We start from the raw sequence: 8,289 nt of genomic DNA on the forward strand, positions 1-8,289 counted from the left end.
TTGTTTTACTTGTTATTTTATTTATGTTTTATTTGTCAGATTTAACAAAAACATTACAGCAGTATTGGGTAAAACCAAGATGAACAGGACAGCGTCAATGAGGCAGAAAAACAAGAATACAATAGCCAATATGGCCCTATGTATTCAATGTGGCCCCAAACCCGCAATCTACTAGAGTTGCACCTAAACTCATCAAATTCTTGAATTGCCCTCAATGGGCTCACTGAATGCAATCGCTCCTTTCCCATCACTCTCTTCAGTTTAAAAATGTTCACTGGCAGAGGAAGTCCCTGTAGCCTCTGGATCTAGAAAGGCATCACATAGATCACTCCAAATAGCAAGGTCTTCTACTACGTATGTCATATTGTCTACTCAGCCTCATATGAGACTCTTCAGCTACGGCACATTCCAATTCATCTTTTTGGCAACAATTAAAATCATGCACTCTCTGTCCCATCCAGGTAATTAAAATTTAGCACCTAGCCAGTACTAATGCCATATGCAAAAATCAATATGACATTTTCTTGCCCTTAGGTAGTCTAATATTGCCTAATAGACAGCACTAAAGTGTGTGGCTAAATGGTATTTGTGTGTTTCTTTCCTATCAACTGGGTCCATAATCCCTGCACCTCCCAACACTGCCAGGCAAAGTGCATGAAATAACCCCTTCTAACACCACAGCTGGGGCAAGTGTCTGCACGGGAGTGGGTATGCGGTATAAACCCTTGGGGTGAGGCAGGTCCTGTTCAGAAAATTAAAATGCACTAGCTTAAATCTGGCAGTACAGGAGACCGTCCAAGTGAAGCTGTTAACTCTAACCCAGTCTGCCTCAGCAAGTGTAGTGTCCAAGTAAATGTCCCAGGCAAGCCGCAAGCATGAGGGAGGGCTTACCAAATCAGAGCGCATGGCCTTATATAACATTGTGATCAGGTAGCGGCCTGCGCCATACGTCAGTAGGCCCCCAGAGTCTGTGAGGGTGGTAGAGCAGCCAGAAAGGACTGCCAGGCTTCCCTGGCTACATTCGCCAATCCAACATGTTGTAAGAATTGGCCTGGCCTAAGGGAGAAGGCAAGGCATGCCTTCACGAATGGGAGGAAATTCTCAGTTAAGTACAAGTCCCCAAGGAGTTCACATCCACTATCCCACCACATTTGAAAGGACATATTGTCCATCACTTGGTGTGCAGGTTTCAGGATCCAAAGTGAGAGTTCTCATTGGAAGGGGGTACATTTTAGTACAGCCATGACAAATTTATGCCAGAGTGTTGCTGTATGTCTGACTATTTCAGGGACGTCCTTTGCGAGTCCTGCAACCACCATTATGAGTTCAGGCAAGTGGTCTGTCTCTAATCTACCAGCCAGTAATCAATTTTTCCAATTGTCTGCGGGGTCTAGCCAATGAGCCACATGCGGCAGTTGGGTGGCAAAATAATATAAATCAAGTTGTGGGTTCTCCAGACCTCCCACTTCGTAATGTCTGGTCAGTGTCACCAGGGCCACCCTACTATGCCCTCCCACCCAAAGAAGAGATCTACATGGCCCGCTTGCATCCATGATCAGAAACCACAGTCTCACCATCGTCTCCTACAATAACGACACCCAGCTGATTCTCTTCCTCACCAACGAACCCACAGCCATCAAGAACAACTTTCACATCGGTCCCTGTTACCTTACCCCGTAGCCTGGTACCTTCAGTCTCCTGCCCAAGCATGGCACAACTCCAGGCCCGCTTCTTCACCCAGAACCAGAGGTATGCGATAGATGATGTTCCCTTTTCCATCCCGGCAGTCTCAGACATCATTGATCTCAGCAACGTCATCAACAAACTCCTGGAAGCACAAAATGCGGACCACAAGCATGTCGAATTCGACTTCCTCATCAATGGCCAGTTCCTGCGGATGTCGCTGGCCAAGCATATGGATAGTGAGGGCATTTCAACGGAAAATGTGGTGGAAATAGAGTATGTGGAGAAATGCAACGCACCACAGCCAGAGGAATGCATGTTTCATGATGATTGGATCAGCTCGGTGGAAGCCACAGAAGAATGGATCCTGACTGGCTCCTACGACAAAACTGCTCGCATATGGTCCCTCGAGGGGAAGCCCATCATGACCCTCGCTGGACATACAGAAGTTGTAAAAGACGTAGCTTGGGTGAAAAAAGACAGCCTCTCGTGCCTGTTGCTCACAGCCTCCATGGACCAAACTATTCTGCTCTGGGAGTGGAACGCGGAGAGAAACAAGGTAAAAGCACTCCACTGTTGCCGTGGCCACGGCGGGAGCATAGATGCCATTGCAGTGGACGGCTCAAGAACCAAATTTTGCAGTGGGTCTTGGGACAAAATGTTAAAGATCTGGTCCTCAGTTCCGACAGACGAAGAAGATCTTGTGGAAGAAAGCACAGACAGCCCTAGGAAGAAACAGAAGACAGAGCAATTGGGCTTAACAAGGACACCAGTTGTCACCCTGTCTGGTCACAGTGAGGCAGTTTCCTCTGTACTCTGGTCTGAAATCTGCAGTGCATCCTGGGATCATACAATCAAAGTGTGGGATGTCGAGACAGGGGGATCAAAATCCACATTGACAGGTAGCAAAGTTTTCAACTGTGTATCCTATTCACCCATATGTCAACGCCTAGCATCAGGAAGCACCGACAGGCATATCCGGCTCTGGGACCCACGCACCAAAGATGGTTCATTGGTGCTCCTCTCGCTGACCTCTCACACTGGCTGGGTGACCGTTGTGAAATGGTCTCCAGTGCATGAACATCAGCTTATATCGGGCTCTCTGGACAACATTGTCAAACTTTGGGACACAAGAAGTTGCAAGGCTCCTCTCTATGACTTGGCAGCCCATGAGTATAAGGTTTTGTGTGTGGACTGGACAGAGGCAGGGTTGCTGCTGAGTGGTGGGGCCGACAACAAGTTGTACTCCTACAGATATGCATCAACATCCTCTGATAGGAGAACATGAAGTGCTTTTCAGCACAAAGTCTCAAAATGGTTCCCTGAAAAAATGTAGCTCTTTGGACGACCCAGAGGACTGCCAACTCCCTTCAGCAGTGCTTTTCATAGGTCGACAGAGGAAGACTTTATACAACAAATCTGGCCCTTTCTCAAATGTAATACTTGTTACTAGTGAAATATATGATTTGAAACGCAAAATGTTCTTTATGTATGGAGAGGATGGGTTAATTTATTTTTTAAATAAAAAAACATCAGATAGAAGGCAATTGCCACCTAAATGAAGGACGTTTGCCTCAAGCTCAATGCAGACAGACCAAAGTCTTCATCCTGGGCCCCACCTATACCACATGGAATGACTCCGGGTGGACAGCAGCACTCTGAGCCCCCCACACCCATGGGCCATGTACAAATCCTCGCCATGGTCCTGGACTTCTCGCTCTCAGTTAACTGCCAGATCAAAGCTATCTCATCCTCCTGCTTCCAAACGCTCCACTTGCTCTGGAAAATCTTAAAATCGATCCCTGCTGAGTCCAGAAAAACGGTCACACACGCACTCCTCAGCAGCAGACTTAAGTACTTGACTACCGCAATGCACGCCACGCCGGCACCACGCACAAACTCCAAAGGAAGCTGCAATACATCCAAAATGCCTCTGCCAGACTCATTCTGTACATCACCGGCCACATGAGAGATCTTCACTGGCATCCGGTCAACAAAAGGATCACCTACAAACTCCTCAAAAACTCCTACAAAGACCTCCATAATGCCAGACCAGCATACCCCAACCACTGCCTCTTCTTCCACACTGCCACCAGACATCTCCGCTCCACCAGCAGGCCCTGGCCACCATCCCACAGGACCACTGCTGGAGCAACATCCTTCTCCTACCTTGCTGCAATCTCCATCTCTGCCTCAATTCAGGGTGGACCTCAAGACTTTTCTCTATGACTCAGCAGCAGATCTACCCTCCCTCAGTGCCTTTAGACCCTGATTGGTAAGTAGTCAAGCTTTACAAGAACACTGATTGATTGAGATATAATGATTGAGTCTAATTGCCGGAAAACCCTAGATGGTATAGGTGACAAGAAATTCTGCAGTACGTACAGACATCTGGGGAGCAGAACCATCTTGGCTATAGCCAAATGGCCTATGAATGAGATAGGTATTGTGTTCCAAAAGAGGACAGATGACTTAAGACCCTCAATTACATGGTTAACATTAAAGGGAAGCTGATTTTTCCGGATCAAGGACAAGATTTTTGACTTTCTCTGATTTCTCCTCAGTCTATGATCAAGGAGTAGGAACATATTTCCAACCCTATCAACCTTTTTACCAATATCCCAATGCTCCACTAACTTTTTTAGACAGAGGGGGGCGCAGGGGCAGAGAATTCAGAAGAGGATGGATGCCTCCAATGTTCCAAGCACCACAAGATCAGAACCTGTTCCGAACCAGACAGGCGGTAGGCATCATTAGGCCGGATGTTGTTGGAATATTACCACATGCTGCTACAACAGGTATGGGTGATCATATTGAACCATTGCCTAAATACAACCTGTCTAAACATGTATTGACACCATGGGAAATGACGGTTTTACAAAAGGGTCTTTCATTTTGTTCCTTTAGTGACACAAGATCCAGTCGATACTAAGACCGAGGTCTTACAATTTGTAAAAAAAGTCCAATTGGAAACCTTTTTCTTAGATCAAGATGAAACCTCTGAGCTGAATGTTAGTGGGCTAAAGAAGAAATCATATTTCTGTCCGGATAGTGCTAGCATGCCTGATGAGATTATATTCTTCGAAAATTAAATTCTGAAGGAAATTGATTCACTGAATAGGAAAAACATCTCTTATAAATCAAATTTTACGAATCAGGAACATATAGCCTTAAAAAATCTGGCAAATAATCCCTTGACGGTGATAAAACCGGCGGACAAGAGCGGTGGAATTGTCCTATGGGACAGCAATGAGTATGAGAACGAAGTGCTGAGACAATTGGGTAACCTTACGTATTACCGTAAAATTGCAGATAGCCCCGCGGCTATCCTTAAAGCTAAAATCCTGTACTTAACTACACAGGCCCTTGATTGTGGATAGTTAAGCAAAAACGAGTATGATTATCTTAATTTTACGATGCAAAGGGTACCTAGCCTGTATGTACTGCCAAAAGTACACAAGGACTCCGAGAAACCACCAGGGCGCCCTATTATCGCTGCATGTGGTTCTTTACTTGCACCTTTGGCCAAATATATTTACACCTTCTTAAAGCCTTTTGTGAGTGCCACACAAGCGTAAGTGAGAGACAGTGTGGATTTTATCCATAAGATTGAACACTCGATGTTCAAAGGAGACCACCAGCTGTTGGTCTCCTTCGACATCGAGAGTCTGTACACGAACATTTCTCAAGATGAGGCTTTGCTTCTGATGGATGTGGTCCTTGAACAAAGGGCAAGACCACATCAGGTTCCTACTGGGTTCCTTTTGGATCTAGCTAGAATTTGTTTAAAGAACAGTTTTTTTACGTTCAAAGGCGAGCTATTCCTGCAAATAAAAGGGGTGGCGATGGGGTGTTGTTTTGCCCCAGAGATTGCCAACCTTGTTATGGATCAATTTGAGAAGAGATATGTGTTCGATGAGGCGACCCCATTCCGGCACCAGGTGTCGAGGTGGGTGCACTTCATCGATGACATATTTCTTATATGGAATGGTAATGAAGTTGAACTTGAGCAGTTCCATCTATGGCTGAATGCTTGCACCCCGATTTGAGGTTTACCAAGACCTTTAGTAATACTAGGATTCCTTTTTTTGGATCTGGATCTGTGGATCTTTAACAATAATGGGAAGCTGGAGGTGAGCCTCTACACTAAGCCTACAGACAGGAATACGCTCCTGGAGTTCTCAAGTGGACATCCTAGGGGCCTCAAAGAAAATCTGCACTACGGGCAATTTTTACGGATTCGCCGTAATTGCTCGAATAAGAGCGATTACTTTGACAATGCTGAAACCCTGCTTAATAAACTGTGCATGAGAGGTTACCTGAGAAAATTGGTTAGGGCCGCACTGAAAAGGGCATGGTACACTCTGCGTGAAACCTTGTTGACACCCAAGGCTAAAAAGGATGTAGCGCAAATGACATGTGTCCAGACTTTTAATCCCAAATCTAATAAAGTCAGACAGATTATTACAAAAAACTGGAGATTGATTGAACATCTAAAAATTCCCAAGCCTTTGTTTGCCTTTAGAAAAGGGAGGAATCTCAGACAACATCTTGTTCGAGCTAGTAGGGATCCTACTGTAGCGAAAAAGGACACTAGGAGTTTGTTGGGTCTGCCGGCAGTGGTGGGACACTTTAGATGAACCAACTGCATTGCGTGTAATAGCATGACAGACACAAAACCCATCTTGATCAATAATAAGACACATATGATGCAATCCTTTTCGAATTGTAACACCAAGAATGTGGTGTACGTGGTGATGTGCTCTTGTGGGCTCGCCTACATTGGTCAAACTACGCAAGCTGTCAAAATGCGTATTGGCCAACATAAGTCACGCATTAGTTGTAGGACGTCAGGTGCACCGTTAGTTCTACATTATAGGGAATGTGGACACAGTGAAGATGAGTTAGTTTGGTCAGTGTTAGCTGTGATTAAAGCCAATAACAAGAAAGAATTAGAAACCAAATTGAACCGTATAGAAGCGCATCTAATAGAAAAATATCATACCACGACGAAAGGCTTGAATGACAGAGACGAGATATGGGCATTGATTTAAATGACCATGATGTTTCAGGTTCGAGTATTAGAGGGGGATTATTGTATGAACTGTTCGTTTTCTTAGAGACATCCCTATGCTGTCTATGCCTTTCGTGTGTACTACATATGCAGAGTGGTATTTCTTTCAATTGGCTTTTTCAATTGTTTTCAATTCTTGCTGTGATGTTTTATACTATGTTGCTGATATTGCTGTTATAAAGATTGCTTAAGGTTGAGTGGGGTTCTCTTGTTGTCCCCTCCATCCTTTGGTAGTGTGGTTCCATTTCAACATAAGCTTCTATTTCTATTTCTTTAGGTACACTCCTTTCAATTTTGTAGTGTGTAAGCTCGTAGGTGACCGTGCAGTGTTTGATAGGTTTACATTGCCTATAGTATGGATGTGTCCACTGAATATATGATCCGAGTATCTTTACATTCGCTATGCGCCGTTAGGCTGTGTTAATATGACCCCAGTGCTGTTTTAGATATGTGCATTCTGTGATAGGGTTACCACTTGATGGGGTAGCGCGTGAGAGCGCCTGTACTCCTGCTGGAACATAGCAGTGGGACACGTGTTTCCATATTTTGTGCAGTAGTATTTCTTTAGTATTTATTTATTTTTGGCTACCCCCGCTTCTATTGTGCAGAGGCCCCGCTCCGTTTTTTTCGAGCGTGGCAGGCTGGGATGGGTATTACTAGACGAGGCCTCTTTTGGTGGTCCCTTCTCTATGTTAGTGGCCGGCAGAACATGACGTAAGCGCGTGTACGCCATGTAAGCAGCGGTTGACGAGGCACGTGCACTCGCTGTTTGGAAACTTCTTGTTCCGAGTGGACTGTAACTTTGTGTTCGTGACGGGACCTCGTGGCTGCAGGTAATTCACCCGGGAGGTGCTTAACATCTGGTATTTGTTGCGAGCCCATGAGATTCAATGTGGTTCGTTGGAGAATGAGAAGAGAATCTCCTTATTCGCCCGCTTTCTCTTTTCATTTGGTCCATTAGGTATTGAGTACCTGTGTATCCTCGCAACTTTAAACTTGGTGGATCTTTGACGTTACCTTACATTTAAGAGTGGAATACAGCATTGCAAGGTAGGAGGTTGTTTTTTTCACCTGTAGCTGGTACTTTGAAATACTGATAGTATCCCAGCGTAGCCTTTGCATAGTACTGAATAGTGTATGCTGTTGTTTTTTTCATGTATTAGGGCTCATTGGCCATTGTCGGCAAGGCGGCAGTGGGATAGGTCCCTGCCAGCCGTGTGTTTTTCCAAGAGAGCTAACACTCCATTCAGGTAGTAGAAGTTTTAGTCTTCTACTTGTGTGTTATTGCCTTGCTGCCTTGGGGTTGGTTTTTCCGTGTGTGGCGATGACTTTTTCTTTCACTTACATCCGGAGAGCATGCCTGACTTGGTGAGATGTTTTTGTTGTTCTTCTTTGGTTTCTTTTAGTTGAGAGTTTGGGGCACTTTCGTGTTGTTTTTTCTAGTGCATCACAGAGCACAGCGTGTAACCCTTTCTGGCACTGCACAGTCACTGAAGGGTGAGTTGAGTTTGGATAATTGGTCAAATTTGATG

The 8,289-nt window shown here is 45.0% G+C and overlaps 1 pseudogene; it reads left to right on the forward strand.

Annotated features, from left to right (window-relative positions):
• Window positions 1-1,708: 1,708 nt before the first annotated feature.
• Window positions 1,709-3,173, forward strand: LOC144824636 (ribosome biogenesis protein WDR12 pseudogene; annotated as a pseudogene).
• The last annotated feature ends 5,116 nt before the right edge of the window (window positions 3,174-8,289 follow it).

This window comes from Lissotriton helveticus, chromosome 3_1 (genome assembly GCF_964261635.1).
Source record: "Lissotriton helveticus chromosome 3_1, aLisHel1.1, whole genome shotgun sequence".
NCBI classification, from domain to species: Eukaryota; Metazoa; Chordata; class Amphibia; order Caudata; family Salamandridae; genus Lissotriton; species Lissotriton helveticus.